Source organism: Cnephaeus nilssonii (assembly GCF_951640355.1).
Source record: "Cnephaeus nilssonii genome assembly, chromosome: 9".
In the NCBI taxonomy this organism is placed as follows: Eukaryota; Metazoa; Chordata; class Mammalia; order Chiroptera; family Vespertilionidae; genus Cnephaeus; species Cnephaeus nilssonii.
Window position 1 is genome coordinate 66571732 of NC_137080.1, and position 20591 is coordinate 66592322.

The 20591-nt window shown below is 36.0% G+C and overlaps 1 protein-coding gene across 1 annotated transcript in view; it reads right to left on the reverse strand.

Moving 5' to 3' along the window:
- The window catches only part of ADGRB3 (adhesion G protein-coupled receptor B3), a gene marked incomplete at its 5' end in the record, with an annotated part of 705309 nt that overhangs the window by 57022 nt on the left and 627696 nt on the right, over positions 1-20591 (reverse strand). The gene's annotated exons all lie outside the window — the stretch shown is intronic.

Genomic DNA, 20591 nt, shown 5'->3' on the forward strand with positions numbered 1-20591 from the left:
CATTTGAAAAGGAAAAATTACTTTGCTTTTATACAAGTGTGATATTCAAGGTATAAGAACAAAGCATAAAATGGTTTGGCTAATAGCCTAGTACAAAATAACATGTATTTTGAAGCACTTAATACATTACTCTATGTTATTACATTTACATTACAATGTGTGTCCTAATCAAATCATTTTGAAAAGCTAATCTAGTCACTGGTAGTACACAGTCATGATTTCACAGATATTTTATGCAACTTAATCCCTCTGAAGGTGCCAACCATTAGTTATTTGTGACTTGTCTGCAAAGATGAGCAACTTCATTTTGGTAAGGATGGATACTTATTTCACTATTAGTATAATTTCTTTGTATAAATCTTGTTAAAAAGCAAGTCTTTATAAACCAGAACCAGTAACCAAACTAATTTCTCCCTTTCTCAGTTTCAGTCTTGCTGTTTCTAAAAACTGAAAAGAGTCAAACCTAGTAGAACTAGAAAAATATAATAAAAACTCACAGTAAAGAAATAAAAATACAACCTTCATCCTCCCACATTCACTCCACACTGCTAAAGCAGAATTATCTTTCTAAAATTTAGGTCCAAATTATTAATATTATTTGCTTATTCTGGTGAAATTCACCAGATGTTAATTTAGCTTTCCAATTCTTTTAATACTATACAAAGAAATGTGTCATATTTATCTTATCAGATTGTTTTAATGATGAGGGATAATGTATAGAAGCTGAGTAGCACTGTGGTAGGCATTTAGCAAGTACTCAATTGACTATGACTATAATTATCATTTTTAATAGTACTAACAAAGGAGTTACCATTTTTTCAGTGTGTATTTCTTATTTCATATAGTACTAAAATCTACTTAGTACTTACATTTATTCTTACAAAGATGATAACTCAGTATGATAAAGTATGGATTCCTGGCACCCTCTTCCTCATACCTTTACTCTTGTTTCAGGCATAATGTAGTAGCTTTAACCAACTGAGATTCCTGCTACATGTGAGACATTGAGGTTTAGGTTTAAATATCTCCAGGCTGACTACTTTGCTCATTCCTCATCTACAGTAGCTGATCTGAATTTGAATTTCAAAGACCTCTTCCATTCAGTATCTGAAGACTAGTTACACTTTCTAATTCACCTGCCATTTCCTCCCACCACTTTATCTAAATTGTGTGGGCTAGCAAAGCTATTCCTTCTCTATTTTTAAACTATCAATATAGGGTTATAAGAAAACAGTGTAAAAATGTTGAAATGTTAAATGATAATTGCTGGAAGCCCTGCAATTTTATAATAACAAAATGCCCAAAGTCTCAATACAGAGACTTCTAATTTGCTTTCTATATATTAGGTTTCCTGATACTTTAATTCTAATACAAATTGAAATACATGTAATTGGGGGCTACTGATATTTATTTCAATGAATTCATGTCTCTCTGGACAACAACATGGCTACAACATGTGTGGGAAAATGTAGAGTAACTAGATAAGAAAAACCCATTTCGATGGGTAATAGCATTCTACTATGGTCAGATAAATATTCATAAATGTCTTGAAATTGCTCCAAGTATGCAGGTAGACTGTTTCAACCTAAGGCATTTGTGGACTATAAAGGTCTAAAATCACAAAACTAATCTTACATGAAGAGTGTAACAAAATCTAAGATCCTGAGAAAGAAAGAAAGCTATATTTTGCTTCATCATCATGTGAAGAATCAGTATAAAATCAGATACTCCACATAAAGAAATGCACACTGACTTGTCCACTGATGTTATATTTGCTAAACTATTGTCACTTGTCCTGTTCTTGTTACCACTGGCCCTACTGTCCCGAACTCCAGAGTTAACAGCTTCTCAGTCTCTGTGTGTCTGCTCTTCAATCCCACCACAGCCAGGTCTTCACAGCTCACCATACCAAAAATGAGACTCATGAACACCTCAAGTTCATCATCCCATTCTTCTGCTCCACCTGCCTTGCCAAATCCCAATCTGTTGCTGCTTTACAGCTGATGAGTGTGATTAACAAATATTGCACAACTTGAAAAGGTATTTAAACTGGAAAACTGAGCACTGTTTATACCTCTCACCCTTACGTATACCCTTCACCCCAAATCCTTAGAGACCATAGAAGAGATTTCATAAGATAACTGGAAAGAAAAAGTATAATCTGTGCTAGACTAGACACTGTCAGAAATGCCTGAAAAAACAGAGAACAGATGAGCTCCCACTGGAGGATACCACAACTCAAAGCTAGATATTGGGAGCACAGATTAAGGCATGGAAAGTGGGAGATTTAAGATACATAGATGACACAGAAGTCCTAAAAATGGTTTAAAAATACTTCCAGAAGTATGAAATAGAGGAAACTGGGGGGAAAGGCAGCATTCAAAGATATACTATGGGAAATTTTCTTAGAACTTTAAAGATCCTCTTGGCTAGAGGTTAAATTGAAGATGAAACACACACATACACAAACACCCCCCTCTAATGTATTGTGATAAAATTTGTGAACATCAAGAATAAAGAGAAAAACCTTAAAAGCTGTCTGAGTCAAAAGAAAGATTACTTACAAAGACATAAGACATCGGACTCCATGTGAGCAACCCAGGATACAAGACAATAGAATAGTATCTTCAACATTCTAAAGAAAAAATAACTTTGAAGATAGAATTCTACACCCAGCCAAACTATTATTTAAGTGAGAGGCAGAAATAAAGACATTTTTAGAATCGAAAGGAACTTTGAAGTTTACTATCTCAAGATTCTGTCTGAAAGAACTACTAGACAATATAAACCAATATTAATCAGAAGGTATCCAGGAGGAAGGAATGAGATTAAAAAAGTAAAAGAAGTAACAGATAGCAAAGAAAGTAATAAAATACATAAGTACAAGTAAATGTTCACTATTTTAAAAATATGCAAATATTAATATTTACATTTTAAAATATAACCAGTTGGACATAAATACTAGAATTATATTAATGAGGGTGAAAAGGCAGGAGAGATGAAAGTTACAAGGGAGCAGGGGAAAATGAAAGTATGCTGAGCCTCTTTTTTGTTCTCAGGAATATTAGAGATACTGGTTAACTCTTGATATTAGAAAGAAATGTTTGAGCATTTATGTTAACAATGTTTTCCCATCTTTGCCTACCTTAACATTAGCCTTAGATAGAAAATGAAAATAAATAGGCTATTTAAAGAAATCAGAAGAAATTTAATAAAGATAAAAGCAAAAATTAACAAAATAGAATTTTTTTTAAATGTTAAAATTGATCTATAAAATCCAAGCTGATTTCAAAGTCTATAAATGCCAGGGGGGTACTGGAAATAACAAGGGGAGCCCTTTTTGAATTGTATTGTCTTACCACTATGCTGTCCACCTAAAACTAATACAAAATAATAGTAAATGTAAACTGTAATTGAAAAAGGAGATTTATTTTTATTTTATATTCTTTCTCCTAAGTACCCTACTAGATTTCATTTTTTAGCCCTTTGCTGGTAGGGCAGCATGTAACTGAGTTCTGGCCAATGGTATATGGGTATCATTGATATACACCACTTCCAGGTTATTCCCATAAAATGACCTATGAAATCCTCCACGCTTTTACTCTTTCCTTATTAGTATCCAGACACAAAGCTTCAGTGAGGAGCTCTGAGGCCCTAGAAGACATTTAAGCCCCAAGATGAAAGAAATTTGTGACACTGAATGCACATATTAACTCTAGCTGCCACACATGAGACCAGTGGTCGGCAAACTGCGGCTCATGAGCCACATGCGGCTCGCGAGCCGTGGTTTGCCACTCTGTTGACTAATGAGTTTGCCGACCACTGAGATAGGGGCTTAATCACAAGGAACAATAGCCTGTAATTATTGGAATCGAGAGTCTAGGTCAGTGGTCGGCAAACTCATTAGTCAACAGAGCAGCAAACCGCGGCTTGTGAGCTGCATGTGGCTTGCGAGCCGCAGTTTGCCAACCACTGCATTAGACTGTGACATGAGCAAGAAATACACTCATCCTATCTAATAAAGAGGGAATATGCTAATTGATCCTCACACCACCACAAAGATGGTGGCGCCCATAGCCAATAAGGTGGGACTATGCTGACTGTCACACCCTCAAATATGGCGGCATCCACAGCCAATAAGGAGGGAATATGCTAATTGACTGCCACGCCCTCAAAGATGGTAGTGCCCACAGCCACAAGATGGCAGTGCCCAGTCCACTCAGGCCCGCTGGGGCGGCAGATGCACAGCAGAGCCGGGCCCGCCCCCAGGTGGGTCCGGCTGCTCCACGCACCTGCCTCCGGAGTCCCCCCAGTCCCCTCACCCCCCAGCCGCCCAGGGCCGGGCCGAGGTGCAGGCAAGCCTCGATGTCAGCTGCCCAGCTGCCCAGGGCGAGCCTGAGGTGCAGGCAAGTCTCAGATGGCAGCTTCCCAGCCACCCGGAGCCGGCCCAAGGCACAGGCAAGCCTCAGATGGTGGCTGCCCAGCCGCCCAGGGCTCAGGTAACCAGGGCCGGCCAAGGCTTGTGCTGCCGGCAGTGGCAGCAGCAGAGGTGTGATTGGGGCATCTCCTTCCCCTGATCGCCAGGTCGCCTCCCGCTCCTGAGGGCTCCCAGACTGTGAAAGGGGGCAGGCCGGGCTGAGGGACCCCTCCCTTTCAGTGCATGAGTTTTCATGCACTGGGCTTCTAGTACCATATAAAGCCAAAAAAATAAACATCACTTTGGAGTAAAAAAAGTAAGTAATAATAATTATTATTGATATTATTTTGTAAATCAATCAAAATTATAACTAATTTTTGTCAGATTGGCAAAAAATATATTTTTTAGTGTGCCATGGAATTTTAGTAATTAGTTTATGTGTGCCATGAGATAAACAAAGGTTGAAAATCACTGTGTTAATTGAATTTTATAACTAGCCCTGGTGCCAGGGACACTGTATCAGTTTTCATTGAAATGTCATTTTTTTTAAAAAATTGCTTGAGGATGAATCAGAAGAAAAAGAAAAAGAAACAGGACTAGGGTGAAAAAAAATTTATCCATAATGAAAAAAGCCATTTTTTATTTATAGTAAGAACTATGCCTCCATCTTGAGCCAAAGGGCCTCAAAAAGTTCCAGGCCTAAAAAATGAAGGCAGCATGGAGCTAAAGAAAATCTGGTTTTAGCAACAACAGCCACTTCTAAAGACAAATAGCAAGATGACATGATATGATCATCAAACAGGTGGTCTTTTTTGTTTGATAGTGGTGGTGGGGGGGTGAATTCTCCGTAGTGAGTAGTAGTTTATTAATTCCTTTACTCTAAAATGTATGTCATTAATTTTGTATTATATTTACCTAGTTTTGCTATTTGCTGATGAATAGTTTATCTTTTGTTCATAAACTTGGAGAATCTGGAAAATAAAAGATCAATAAATACCTGAACCTTTGGCAAGTGTGATTTTTTTTAAAGGTGGTAGACAAGACAAAATAAATAATATTAAGTTATTATAGGGTCCTGGCTGGGTGGCTCAGTTGGTTGGGGTGTCATCCTGTATACTAACAGGCTGTGGGTTCCATTCCCGGTCAGGCCACACACCTAGGTTATGGGTTAGACCTTCAGTTGCGGTGTACAGGAGGCAACTGTTCTATGTCTCTCTTTCTCTCTCTTTCTTTCTCTCTCTCTCTCTCAAAAATATCAATGAAAACACATCCTTGTGTGAGAATTAAAAAATAAATAAGTTAGGAGATTAAAGGTATCATAACAGAAGAGCATGTACTATACACATATAAAATTGAAAACCTACATATTATGACATTTTTACAGAAAAACATAAATAATCAAAATTGGTTAAATGGATTTAAAAAGTGATCTTAGAAAAATTGAAAGGTAATAAGAAAAAAACCCATTCCTTCAAAAATGATAAGAATTTTAGAAAAATTTATAAGCAAATTCTAACAAATTTAAGGGATATATAATTCCCATTTTATAAAATATTTCCAGGCCACAGGAAAAGGTTAGAGGCATCTGACTCATTTTACAAAGCTAGCATAGCACTGACACCAAAATAAACAAAAAAAACTATATTCCACTTCACTTATCTACATTAAAGTTAAAGTATTAAAAAAGATCAAAGCCAGAAATACAGTAAAAGGATAATAAATCACTATCAAATAAGTGTGTCCAATAATGCAGGATGATTCAACATTAAACATGACCTCCATATATAACTTATTGTATTAACAGTTTTTAGAAAGAAATGTGAAAACATTTGATAAAATTCAAAACCCAATTATCATTTAAAAAATTCTTCTTTGCAAATTATGACTAGAGAACACTTTTACTTAATAAAGTTTATCACTTCAAAACCTATGCTGAAAATAATATCTAATAGTGAAACATTCAAAGCATTTTCATCAACATGAATTAGAGAAGTATGTCCATCTACCTCTACTATTATATAGGAGATCCTCACCAAACAATACAAGTAAAAGCAACGGGAAAAGCAGAGATAATACTGTCATCATTGTAGATATATCCTTATTAGAAAATCCAAAAGGATCAATTTGTAAACTATTAGAAATACTGGTAACAAGAAGAATCAATACGGTGGCTGGATATAAGATCAACATGCAAAAATTCTATTTACTGTACATAGATCAATATACAAAACTAATGTTTCTGCACATCAAAATACCTACTGGAAAATGTAAAACAAAATTTCTAATTAATCATAACAGATTTATCTCTCTTCTCCCTCCAAAACCATGTTAAGATGACCAAGTTATTCAGCCACAGGAAAAAGAGAATAGGTGGCAAACAACAGTGAACTCAGTGTGGATAAATTCAGAAGATGTTGAAGGAAGAGGGTGTAACTGACTTATAGTGGCAGAGAAAGTATAGCCCAAATGCTTGTAGGGTGTGGGGATGATGATGGAAATACTAACTGTAATAGACCCATAACTCTGCAGACCTTTTGAAGAGTTTAATACTTGGAAAGAGTAGGAGCCAGAAAGAGAAGAACACAGAATTACTAGTACATGGGGCTGAAAAAGAGAAAGGTCTGAAAAAGTATATACATAATAGTTGAAACTGTTTCTTACTTAGCTCAAAATGCAACCCTGCACTGTAACAGGGATGTTTAATATCTGGAAAACGGAATGGATTGGGTTCTAAACTCAAGCACCAGGCTTATTAGTGAGTTGATGTACAAGCAGATACACATGTACGTATTGAATCATAGGGCCCTCCCCTCACTCCTACTCCCAAAATATTGGCAGATCAGAGATTAAAATTCTTCCCTAGAGAGGAAAAAATCTTCATACTCTGGCTCATCCTTGATTAATATACTGTCAAATCTACCTTTCAAGCACTGGCCAGGTAGCTCAGTTGGTTAGAGCATCGTCCCAACATGCCAAGGTTACAGGTTCGATTTCTGGTCAGGGCACATACAAGAAGCAACCAATGAATGCATAAATAAGTGAATGTCTGTCTGTCTGTCTGTCTGTCTCTCTCTCTCTCTCTCTCTCTCTCTCTCTCTCTCCCTCCCTCTCTGTTTCTCTCTCTCTCTCTAAAAAAAAAATCAATTAAAAAAATATACCTTTCAGTAAGTCTATCTACCCATGTAGAGCTTCAAGTCATTTTTTAGAGCTTTGCTTTTATATGTGAATACACAGCCAAGGATAATCAGATAATTGAGAAAACCTTCCAACATGAAAAAAAGAAGTCAAGCAAAGAAAAATAAAATGTGGGGAGAGACAATAGAGGTAACAGAAAATAAAAACTTCAAAGAAATACTAAGTTCTTTAGAAACTGAGAAAAAAAATTATACCTATAAACAAAATTAATAGGGAAAGGTTATAAGGCAAAAGAAAAGGTCCTATTAATAACAACAACAAAAACTATAAAACAGCTCTGGCCAGTTTTTCTCAGTGGTTAAAGCGTCATGTGACCTGAACAGTCATGGGATTGATTCTTGGGCAAGGCGAATACCTTGGTTGCAGGTTCAATCCTGGCCCTGGAGGGCCCAAGCGGAAGGCAACTAATCCATGTGTCTCTCTCTCAAGCAGATGTTTCTCCCTCTCTTCCCCCGCTCTCCCTCTCACTCTACTAAAAAAAAAAAAAAATCAATGGAAAAAAATATCCTATGGTGAGCATTAAAAAGAAATCAACAACAACAAAAAAGACAACTATGAAACACCTCAAACACATTTAACAAAAATGTGTAATTGCTTTATGTAGAAAATTATACCTTTTAATTGCAAGACACAAAACCAGCTGATTCAGTTGAAAATATATTATGTACATGATTTGGAAGACTTGACACTTACAGCATATAAATGTTAATCTTACCCAAACTGACAAATATATTTAATGCAATTCCCATCAAATCCTGATCACATTTTAAAATTATTATTGATTTCAGAGAGGAAAGGAGAGGGAGAGATAGAAACATCAATTATGAGAGAGTATCATTGATCGGCTGCCTCCTGCACACCGCCACCTGGGGATCAAGCTGCACCTGGGTATGTGCCTTGACCAGGAATCAAACCTTGACCTCCTGGTCAATGCTCAACCACTGAGCGACACTGGCCAGGTTTAATAAATTGCTGCTTTTAGTTTGACAAGACAATTCTAAGTCATAGAGAAAACCAAAATACAAAGAATAGTCCAGAAAGAAGAAAAGAAAAAGCAGGATAAAGGGTTTTTCTAATGATAAGAACAGAATAATATGTAGTCAGATGATCACCATCCCTGGTTTGCACATGACAGTTTGAAGAGATGAAGTAAACTGGCCAACATTCATGGTTAATGGGTGAGAAGCATTGTCTCTGATTCCAGAGCTTATGCAATTTCTTAACCTCCTCACACTGCCTTTTCACAATATTATTTTGCTCATTTATAGTCTAAATTTTACAATCATTTTTATCCTTCTCAAGCCCTAGCTTTCTATTTTACTCTCTTATATCAGACGACCTTAACTTCTACATTACTGATGAGGTACAGACAGTACATATTCTTGACATATCATATTTCCCGTGCCCTTCATATTTCCTGTTCCTCCTTTCCGAAGCAGGCCCTTCCCCTTCCAGGCGATGGGGCAATAGAGCCAAGAGGCAGGTCCCTGGAGTCACACTGTGAGTTCACAGTAAATGAGTGCTTCATTTTCTGATTGTTACTTAAAATCTCCATGCTTCTCTTTCCTCATTGCAAAAAATGAGAATAACACCACCACCTACCTCATAGGATTGCTGTAAAGATTAAATGGCATGGTGGATATAAAGAGCTTGATCCATAGTGATGACTCTTGATCCCATATTTGGACAACTATATACTCTCATTTAGTAAGTGCCTATATTCTTATATACATAACCTCTTAGCCTACAAATGTGTTGAAACCTTGATTTCAACCAACCAACCACAACCAACCATCCAACATCTTTTATATTTGTCTATTCTCACTGGTTCTCAATAGATGGTTCTCCCCCTTTCCAACTGTGGTCAAATTTCTTGAAAGGTTCAACTATATACATCAACACCTTTAATACCTGCTCACATAGTTTCTCCTTGCAATCTAGCATCTCCTCTGAATTGCCCTTCCTGGGGAATTACCCATGACTTCCTAATTACCAAGGCTAATGAATGGTTTATTTTTTTAATTTGCCATAAAAACTTTGGACCTCAACATCCTCACTTATAAATTATGAGATTTCTACTGTATGATCTTTAAAGGCTTTCCAATCTCTAAAATTCTACTATATCATGAATATTCTCTAATTAAAGATTTCATCAGGGTAGTCACTTCTTCTTGAATTTATTTTAGCAATTTATGTTTTCCCAGGAAATTATTCATTTCACTTATATTTTCCAAAGTAAACGATTGTATGTAAAAATCTCATGAGTTTTAAGAAATACTATTTTTCGCATTTCTAAGGATACTTATCCATGTTCCTATTTCTTACTAGACTGATACGAGATATCTGTTTTACTAATTTATTTCAAATATTAATGATACTTTAATTCCAACTTGAAAACTATTATTACACTATTACAGTGATAAATTCTTAAAGTGTGAAATATATTTACTTTTTTTGTCTGGCAGATTTCCAAAAATTCTAAGACCAAATACTATGTTTACCTTATTCCCAACATTCAAATAAATCAGAAAAATGGTGTTAGCCTTTGAAAATAAGCAATTTTAGACACCTACTTTATAAATATTTCAAAAAAGCAAAAGAGAAAATGCTTTTGATGAGAGACACATGATATTAAAAAAAATCCTCCATGGAATACACAATGTAGTTCTCTTGCTTTTGCTAGAAATATAATAACCAGAAATTGAGGTAAATCATGTTAGAAAGATATCTTGGAACTCTCTAATAGTATCAATATCTGTATACTTTAACTGATGTATTTATGAAGAAATCATAAATTATTTGCAGTTATTGCAACATCTCAACAATTTTAGACAAACTGAAATAATTCCTCCATATGAAGCAATTCTTATTTGAACGATTTAGATAATTTCCTTCACTCACACCAATATGTCTGTAATAAATACATTAGAAATATGTATATCTTGCTATTCACATGGAAAAAACATGTACAAGACACATATAATTCTGAGATACACTTGTAATTGTTTTCATATGAATGATACTTTGGGGGAAAATTCTGGTTCATCATCATAGTTATTTCAAAGATGGTCCTTTAAAAGCTACACTACAATTGTTTATTTACATTATTCAGAAAACACTAGTTCTTACAGACTAAAAAATGAATTATTCTGAGAGTGAAAAATGATAATGGATAAAAAAGGCTTTGCACAAAGATAATACATAATCACAAATAACAGGTGCTCAAAAATGACAGCTGTTAACATCAAAATTAAAAGCTTAATCAAATATGTTGAATGATTTTTATTTGGCAAAACAAACATATTTGAAGATGTTTGACTGCATTGTAAAAGGTGATGAAAAACTAACTTACCTAGCACTTATTCTGCCTTAAACATCAATTTTGCAACAATGATGAAAAGTAAGTATTTTATGAACAAGAAAATAAAGCTTAGACAGGTTAAATAACCTGTGTGAAGTTACACAGGTAGCAGATGAAAAAGCTTATGCTCTTTTCATCACGGTATGTTGCCTTGTGCTGTGAAGTATCTTGATTGTGGCAATATTAATTTTAATATAGTTTAACTACATTAAGGCACCTCAAATACTTTTTAAAAATTATTTTTATCTATTTTTAATTTATCATTATTGTTGAAAGTATTACAGATATTGCCTTTTCCTCCCTTCCCCCCACTGACATCCTCCTCTCTGCTCCCTCCCCAGGCCTACACCACAATATTAGCTGTATCCATGGGTTATTCATATACATGTAAGTTGTTTGGTTAATCTCTTCCCACCCCACCCTTCCCTCTGAGACTGGTCAGTCTGTTGCATGTTTCCATGTCTGTGGATCTATTTTGTTCATCAGCTTATTTTGTTCATTGGATTTCATGTAAAAGTGAGATCATGTGATATGTGTCTTTCTCTTCCTAATTTCCAAAATATATAAAGTACTCATACAACTCAACAAAAGGAAGACAAAAAATCCAATTAAAAATGGGCAGAGGACCTGAAAAGACACTGCTCCAAAGAGGACATATAGATGGACAATAAATATATGAAAAAAAATGCTCAAAGTTGCAAATCATCAGATAGATGCAAATTAAAACGACAATGAGGTGCTACTTCACATCTGCCAGAATGCCTACCATCAACAAATGACAAGCTGGCAAGGATGTTGAAAAAAGGAAACCCTAGTACACTACTGGCAAGAATGAAGGCTGGTACAACCACAATGGTAAATAGTGTGGAGTTTCCTCAAAAAATTAAAAATGAAACTTCCATTTGGCCCAGTGATCCCACTTCTAGGAATATATCCTAAGAAACCAGAAACACCAATCAGAAAGAATACATGCACCCCTATGCTCATAACACCATTACTTACAATAGCTAAGATCTGGAAACAGCCCAAGTGCCCATCAGTAGATGAGTGGATAAAAAGGCTGTGGTACATTTACACCATGGAATACTATGTACCTCAAATACTTTTTGAAATAAAATAGTGTGTAGCTAGTAAATAGGTGTTATGATAAACAAACAAATGATATTACATGATGGAGCATCATTGTCCAAATCACCACCAACTAAAAAAAAAAAAAAATGCAACATTTAAAAGTAGAGTTTGGGTATGTAGACTTCATCAACACATGTGCAAATGTACTCTGAGGTTATCAGGATACAGCACCTCAGTCCAAATGAGAGGAATTATTAAAACCAGTGGGTGTGGGGAGACATAAGACTTGGTTGGAAAGTTTGTAAGAAGGACATTCGAGAAAAGGGAAGTGTGTGGAAATTTGCCCACCCTGTTTATCGGAATTCGGACTTAGGGGAGTGCCGAAGGCGGTGCCCCTAATTATTCCTTGACCTTCCCAAACAAGTCTGTACATGTGCAGACCCCCAGGTGTTTACTGGAATCCTTATGCTTAATCTTTGGGTGTCCTTGCTTAAAGGACACTACAAACACGTGTCCTCCCAATATTACTTACCCTACTGAGTGTATCTAAAAGATAAAGTTTATCTCAAACTGCTGCTACAATAAAAGCCTAATGAGGCAGGCAATCGAGGCTGTCTGGTTCCTTTAGCCAGGCAGTCCCTTAGCCCTCTCTTTCACAGCTAACAGTTGTGTCAGAGTAATCATTTATCCATCGCTCAGGGTCTGCTGGTCAGCCCTGGCAAGTGGGCACTGTGACCTATGGTCACCATTTCATTGAATGAAATGAAATGTTCTATGTATTAAGGAATCAATCAGAAGCTTTTTGTAATGCCACTTTATTCAACCTCCCTTATTCCACAGCTGCTGTGAAATGCTACATCAACAGCTATATCATTTGTAGACAACTGACAAATGTGTCTCACATACCCAAATATTTAGCATTTTCTCTCTTGTGTGTACTGGAAACTATAAATTGAAGATATATGATGGGCTTTTAGTTCTTTCTTAAAAACTCTTGGCTTACTATTTAACAGAAATTGCAATACTTGATTTTAAACCTGTGTCACAAAACTATGATGAGGAACATTCTCTCTATGATCCACTTTTTGTGAAAAATGTTGGAGGTTATTTTCTGCATTATCAAAATCTCTGTCACAAGACTGGCCCTTATAAGTAAAAAAAATTGCTAATATGAAGTCATTTATGATATGAAATAGTTAATAAATAATCAATTCAAGCAGTTTATAAATATTAGTACCTCAGACAATAATAACTCTTATTGGCTAGATTTTATAATTTCATATTAAAATAAAGTGGCACTAATAAAAAGAAAAATACTAGAAAGATGTCAACAGAGATAAAAATTGGTTCCACAGATGTCAAAAAAATGTGTCTTGCAGAAAACAATTTTATAATTGGAAAACCTTGGAAAGTTTGTCACACATAACAGGAAAATCTGATTCTTGGAAATGTGTCCTTTGGGAATCCAGACATGTGTACACCACGCATGGCAGATGTTTCATTATATACTGTTATCTCCAGGCTTAGGAGATAACAACTTTATTCAAAATGAAAAATACTAAAGTCATTTGCTAAATAGTATGTTTACTAATAATTAAAGCTTTACTAATAATTCAAAATGTGTTATAAGCTCAAAGATACCTCTATGAATTGATTAACACTGTGTTCTATAGCTGTAGAAGGAATAGTTTATCAGTGGGTTTATAGCTCTGATGTAAGCAAGCACCATCAAGGGTCACTCAAAAAGAGGGATAATAGTAACGCATACATAAAGCTGCCTTCAACTTGTAACAAGAGAGCAAACAAAACTCTGTCACCCTGTTGCTGGGGTGTCTAAGCTTTGAAAATATTTCTTTGATGACTTGGAAGGAAGAGGAAGATAATGCTTTCCTATCAAGACCTTCATTTATTCTGTTTATCAAGTTTAATCAACAGTCTATTTAGTGTCACAGGACTTTTTAAATGTGGAATGAAACCAATTTTGGAAGAAATGGTCTTCGGTCTGAGAAGCAGGCTAGTATTTCTCAACTTTGGCTGCACAGCGGTGTCACCTGGGGAGCCCTAAAAAATGAGTATCAGCGTTACCCCCTAAGATGCTGATGTAATTGTCCAGGTGCAGCCTGAGTGTTAGAACTGTTACGGCTCCTCAGATGATTCTAATGTTCACCAGGGTTCACAATCAGCAACTTAGACAGTCATGACTGACCCTTGGCAACTGAAGCTTACCAAATGAGTGACCTTGAACCAATTATTCAACTTCTCACAGCCTTAATCTTTCATCTGTCAGATGGGAGTGAAAATATTACTACATAGGGTCATCTTAAAATTACAAATAATAAGTGTAATGTGCTTAGCTCTTAGTAGGCTTTAAAAAGTATTAACAATAATGACTATGTACACAAATTCTCAACCTATTATAATAACTTAATTTAGCCTGTTCCTAAAATTCTAGAAAGAGTAACAAAATGGAGGTCTCTGCTATACATTCATATTTTAATTAAGGACACCATCAGACCTGATAGACATCTTCATAAAGCCTGCTTTGAAAACAAAATCAAATAGCTAACAATGAAAGGTGTAAAAAAAAGAAAAGGCAAAAAATAGAGGAATGCTGTCATTGCCGGTGTGTAGGAGGGAGGCAGACTATCATTTGATTGGATCCTCTGGATTTCTCCAGAAACCTGAGGAAAATGCCTGCTGTTGAACCACCACAGGTGAATTGTGCTAAATGCCATCACTGGGCCAGTTATGAAACTCTGGGGATGATGACTTGTGGAAATCTCAAAGAACTTATACTCCAAAGCACCAACTTTAACCCTGAGAAAGGACACTCCAAATTGTGCCTACCTTTCAAACCCCTATCTGCTTCTATCTGAGTCATCCAACCCCAGTATTTCAAGCCCAACATATCTAAAAGTGAACTCGTCACACTTCCCCTTAAGGTAGTTCCTCTTTTTGTGAAAGAACACCATCATCCACAACCAAGAACCTAAATGTTGTCCTTGTCATTCACCCATTACCAATTCCTGTTTGACTATAATTAATAATAATATCTCTTACCTCTCTGTTTGCGTGACCCTAGATCAGTGATGGGCAACCTTTTGAGCTTGGTGTATCAAACTTCGCCAAAAACTGAGCATAATTCGGGTAGTGTGTCACTTTGAGGAAAAAACATTATTTCGCGATATTTAGTTTAAATAACATAAATGTATAATTGTTATATATAATTGTATTTAATAAACCAGCGGCTGCATGTCATCAGAAATGGCTACCCGTGTCAGTGCTGACACGCGTGTCATAGGTTCGCCATCACTGCCCTAGATGATCCTGAATTAGTGGTGAGAGAGTGACACTTCCTGGGAGAGATCACCCTTCTGTTGGCTCTACTTCCCTTGGCAGGAATAAAATAATAGCTCCAGAGCTGGGTATGGCAAGATTCCCCTGCCCCCTTCCCTGAACAAGTTAATAATAGAAAGATCTTAGAATACATCTGGCATTCACTAAGTGATAAATATACATATGAATTGTAGTTATCAGTACTTCTACAATTATTAGAAGGAAAGGTGAGTATGCTATAGACTTTTACAATGAGAGATACTAAGGTATGTTTACACGTTAAGGGAAGGAACAAATAGAAATTGTGAGTCAGGAGTGAGAGGACTACAACTACTGAAAGGCATGATAGAAATTAATTCTAAAGTATATGAGAAGAACTGGCCTTGGATAAGAAGAGTCTGCTCTTGATTTAAAACAGGTAGGCATGTGCGATTAGTGGGTCAATTATCCCACTTCTAGAAATCAGAAACACCAATCAGAAAGTGCATATGCACCCCTATGTTCATAGCAGCACAATTTGCAATAGCTAAGATTTGGAAATAGCCTAAATGCCCATCAGTAGATGAGTGGGATTAAAAAACTGTGGTACATCTACAATGGAATACTACGGTTACTGTAAAAAAGAAAGAACTCTTACTATTTGCAACAGCATGGATGGACAAGGAGAGCATTGTGCTAAGTGAAATAAGCCAGTTGGAGAAAGATAAATACCACATGATCTCACTTATTTGTGGAATATAATCAACAACATAAACTGATGAACAAAAATAAATCTAGAGACAGAGAAGCATCGAACCTCAGAGGGAAGGCGGGGGGGGGGGGGGGGGGTGCGGTTGGGGATGTGGGTAAGAGATCCACCAAAGCACTTGAATGCATACATATAAGCATAACCAATGGACACAGACATTAGGGGGGTGAGGGCATGTGCTGCGGGTGGGAGTTGCCGGGGAGAGGTCAATGGGGGAAAAGGAGACATATGTAAGACTTTAAACAATAATTTTAAAAAAACACACAAAAAACAGTTAGGAAAGAAGAAAAATTGGGTGTAAATATAGAAAAGTTAGCATACTTTCTGGTGGGAAGGTACGATTTTTCTGTCTGTGACAGTTACCAAATTCTTTTGCGAGTAGGAGCTGAGTTAATTGCTAATGCTAAAGATGTAGGAGGGAAATCAGAGGTTTGAGTACACACGAACAGATTGGAAATTCTCTTTGTTGAGAACTAGAAAGCCAGATAACATGAAATTGCCAGGAAGCACTAAAGCCTCTGTTGAGCTGTGTGATCATGCATTTATGAGTTCATTACCACTGGGAAACCAAAGGCCCACTGCACATTTCCCCATCCAACTCTAAAGCATGGATTCCAGTGCCGAACAAAAGTAGAAAACTACTGGCTTTTCTGTTTTCCTGTTTGGGTTTTCTCTGGGTTTCTTTTTAAATGATTCCCCAGTACACAGTGCCATGTTCTTTAACCTTGGACTTCTTATGACACACTCCTTGCCACTGCATGCCATAAGAAGACATAAACCAGCTCTATGGAAACAATTCAAACCATTGCCAAGAACAAATCAAAATTTCAGTCCAGGCGTTGGGAAATGCTGAAATCACATTGTAGCAAATCCCTTCTTCTGAAGCAAGATTGAAGTTGTCTCAAACTGCTTCTTATCTTTTAATAAACAATTACCTTTGAAAGTTTGGAACCCTACCAAGCTAGGTTCTCAGTTTCTCAGCATGTGGAACAGACAACTATGGTCAGAGTACTATAGCCCAGATTGGACATAAATAGCATGTAGAAAAATAAACTATTTCTAGTACCATTACATTTGTAAGTAATGACTATAAATACCTTTTTGGAAGACATTTATTTACTGGGAAAGAATAGCTCAGCCCAGATAAACCCTAGGTGATCTTTTTTTTTTCTTTACCACGTCTTAATGGGTTTTGTCCTTGATTCCTCAAGGACAAAAGATTCATTGGGTATTCAGTATACAAAAAATCCTGCATTAGGTAAGTTAGAAATGTTTTAAACCACTTAAAAACATACAAATTATGTAAGTATAAATACACATCTAAGTAATTATGACATATGCCTGTATTTAGAATGCATTATTGGAATGAGTAAGGTCAAGAAGATAAGGACACTTCAAATTCTGAATTTACATTTTTTCTTTTGTATAAAAAAGTCTATTTCTTCAAATTACTGAATTTCTTTTATCAATACAGAATATAGCTGCATTTATTATTATAATTCACTTTAAAATCTGGAGCCTAAATGCGACTAGCAAAAAATCAACTGAAAAGAGAAAGGAAGCACAGTTGACCTTGGAACAATGGGGTTGGGGCACTGACCCCCCCAGACCCTCCCTGCCTCATGCAGTTTGAAAATCTGCATATAACTTTTGACTCCCTTAAAACTTGATCATTAATAGCCTATTGATAACATAAGCAGTCAATTAACACATATTTTGTATGTTATATGTATTACATATTGTATTCATGTAATAAAGTAAGCTAGAGAAAAGAAAATGTTAAGAAAATCCTAAGAAAAAGAAAATAAATTTACAATATTTAGTGGGGGAAAAAAACTGACTATAAGTGGACCTGTGCAGTTCAAACCTGTGTTTTTCAAGGGTCAACTATAAAACGTTATTTTATTTTCAAAGCTTTAAAAAGTTAGCAGTATATAACATAATGGCCTCTAATTTCATCTAGAAATGGTGACAGCTGGATCACAATGTTTCTGGGCTGAGCCAAAGCTTTATCATTAGTCTCTTTGGTTTGGTTTCAATATGACATGTCATGCTTTATACCATTTCATCTTATTATACTTAACATTTTTATTTAAAACCAAAACAGCAACAAGAAAAGAGAAGCAAAATTCAAAAGACCATTAAGTCAAAAATAGATCTTACAAAATATTTTAAGAATAGTCTTTTATTCTTATATCATGGCTCTAAATTATACAGTTGAAAATAATGTGGGTGAGCTGGGAAACTCCCCCGATTTTTAACCCAAGCATAACGGTAGTGGAGAGAAAGAGAGAGAGAGAGATCTGGGCCCGAGGTTGAGAGGGAAAGGATGAAGAGGGGTGGAGTAGGAATTGAAATGCGTCCCCGGTCTTCTCCAGAGAGCTATAATTTCATTCTCCTCTTTTTAAGAGGGTGAAAATTGTTCCTCTCAACCCACCTCCAACCTTGCCTTTTCCTATTCTTCTCCATACATTTTTTGCCTTCTGAGGAGAGGCGTGGCTGTAGTCAAAGTTAGTATTGGAGCAGGAAAGAGAGAAGAAAAAGAATCCAATTACATCCAGCAGCCTGTCCTCCTACTTTGACCACAATGTCTTCATGCCAGGATTCCACAAGGAAGAGAGCTGCTGCAGAATCGACTAGAGTCCAATGAACCCAATGCTCTAAGGAGCATTTCAAATCTAGCGTTATAAATAATGTCTATCTTACCTGAGTATCTACTTATCTTCTTCAATTCAACACGACTATCCCAAGTATATATTTCTAAGAGACATCAAGTTATGATTCAATTGAGCACACTCAATTACAGTTTCTCAATTCATGAAATATTCCCTTGTAGTAAATGAAGCGCTTTCAGAGGAATGCACATTCTTTCGGGTTTCTAGGATGCTATTTAATGCATGACTATAGCAAATAATGATTGCATCTCCAAATATTGCAACCATTTTTTTTTCTTTCCATGAATTCAAAGTCACTTTCTTCTGTAATTATCACATTATGTGATGGAAATTTTTATTTTTATGCCTATTTCATAGATTATAGCTTCTAAGGTTGGGAGTTTGTTTTCCTTTTTAGTTCCAGTGGAATACCTGATTTTATCCAAGAAATATTTGTCCTTTGAAAATAAAGTAAGAAATTATCTCTGTTATCAGTCATTTCAAAGGAGATTTTGGTCTAATTATGCATGCTATTGCTTAGTGGTGATTAAATCCCAGGAGTTTTCCATCATCGTTATTGTAGAGATGATTAGCTTCTCCCAATATTTCTTCATTCCTTGACTTCATAACAGAATCTTTAAAAATATCACCTGGATACATAGGGCTTCAGAATAAATTTCCCATCCTTCCTTTTAAGGTCATATAATTAGATTCTTGCCAATGGAATATAAGAAAGAATAGTATGGAAACTTTGGAAAGTCTTCTCTCTCCCTTTTCCTCTTCATTGTCAGATGAAATGTTTACATGATGGCTGGAACTAGAGCAGCATTATTGGACACTTAAGTGAAAATTGCAAATTTAGTAAGGCGGAAAATTTTGTTAGAAGGAAATGGGTAACTAATGACCATGGAGCTGCCTACATTTACATGAGAATAAAATAAATTTTTATCTTTTTTACATCACTATAGTTTTGGGTTTTCCTATAACTCAAAGCCAAAGTTAAGACTAAATGTTTCATTTGGTAATATATAAAAGACAGACTTGAATCTTGTGTGTGCCCTGACCGAGGATTGAGCCCGTAACCTTGGCATATTGGGACAACACTCCAACCAACTGAGCTACCTGGCCAGGGCAAGACAGACTTGAATTATTATGCTCTTAATTAATAAATATTAACTTAAAAATTAAATTAAAAATTAATAAAATACTGTGCTTGAGTAAATGAAATCTATAAACCTATAGGAATAAATGATACTAATCATTTTCCAAGCTCTGAAATAATCCAAATATTTACACTTCATTTAATAGTCTCTGAACCATACTTTCCTCAATTCCACTAAATCTACTTTCACTCAGCAAAAAATGATATTTGTAAAGTGTGGTATGTTTTACATAGTACTTTAATACCCACTATCTCAAATTGATTCTCAGGCTCAATAACATTTTATGGATGAATAAGTCATGCCCAGTGAAACTGAATGTCTTGAACAAAGTCACATGGGACAGGCAGAGCAAGGACCAACAATCATGCCCTTTGATTTATTCCAGGTTTCCTTTGCTTTCCTTCATACCAATTGGTCTTAGTAGATCTGTTTGAATTGGAAATGACCCATATCATCTAAAATTATTATACTGGAGCAGCTTCTAGACATCTAAAACTTCTTTCCACACAAAATTCTCACTTGGTTCCTCCCTGAACCACCAGACCACTTATTTGCAATTGGGAGCTCTGTGGTAAAGAAAGAGTAACATTTGTGCCAGACACCTACTCTGCCTACCCTCCGCCAGCAGGGTCTCTTCCCCTACTGG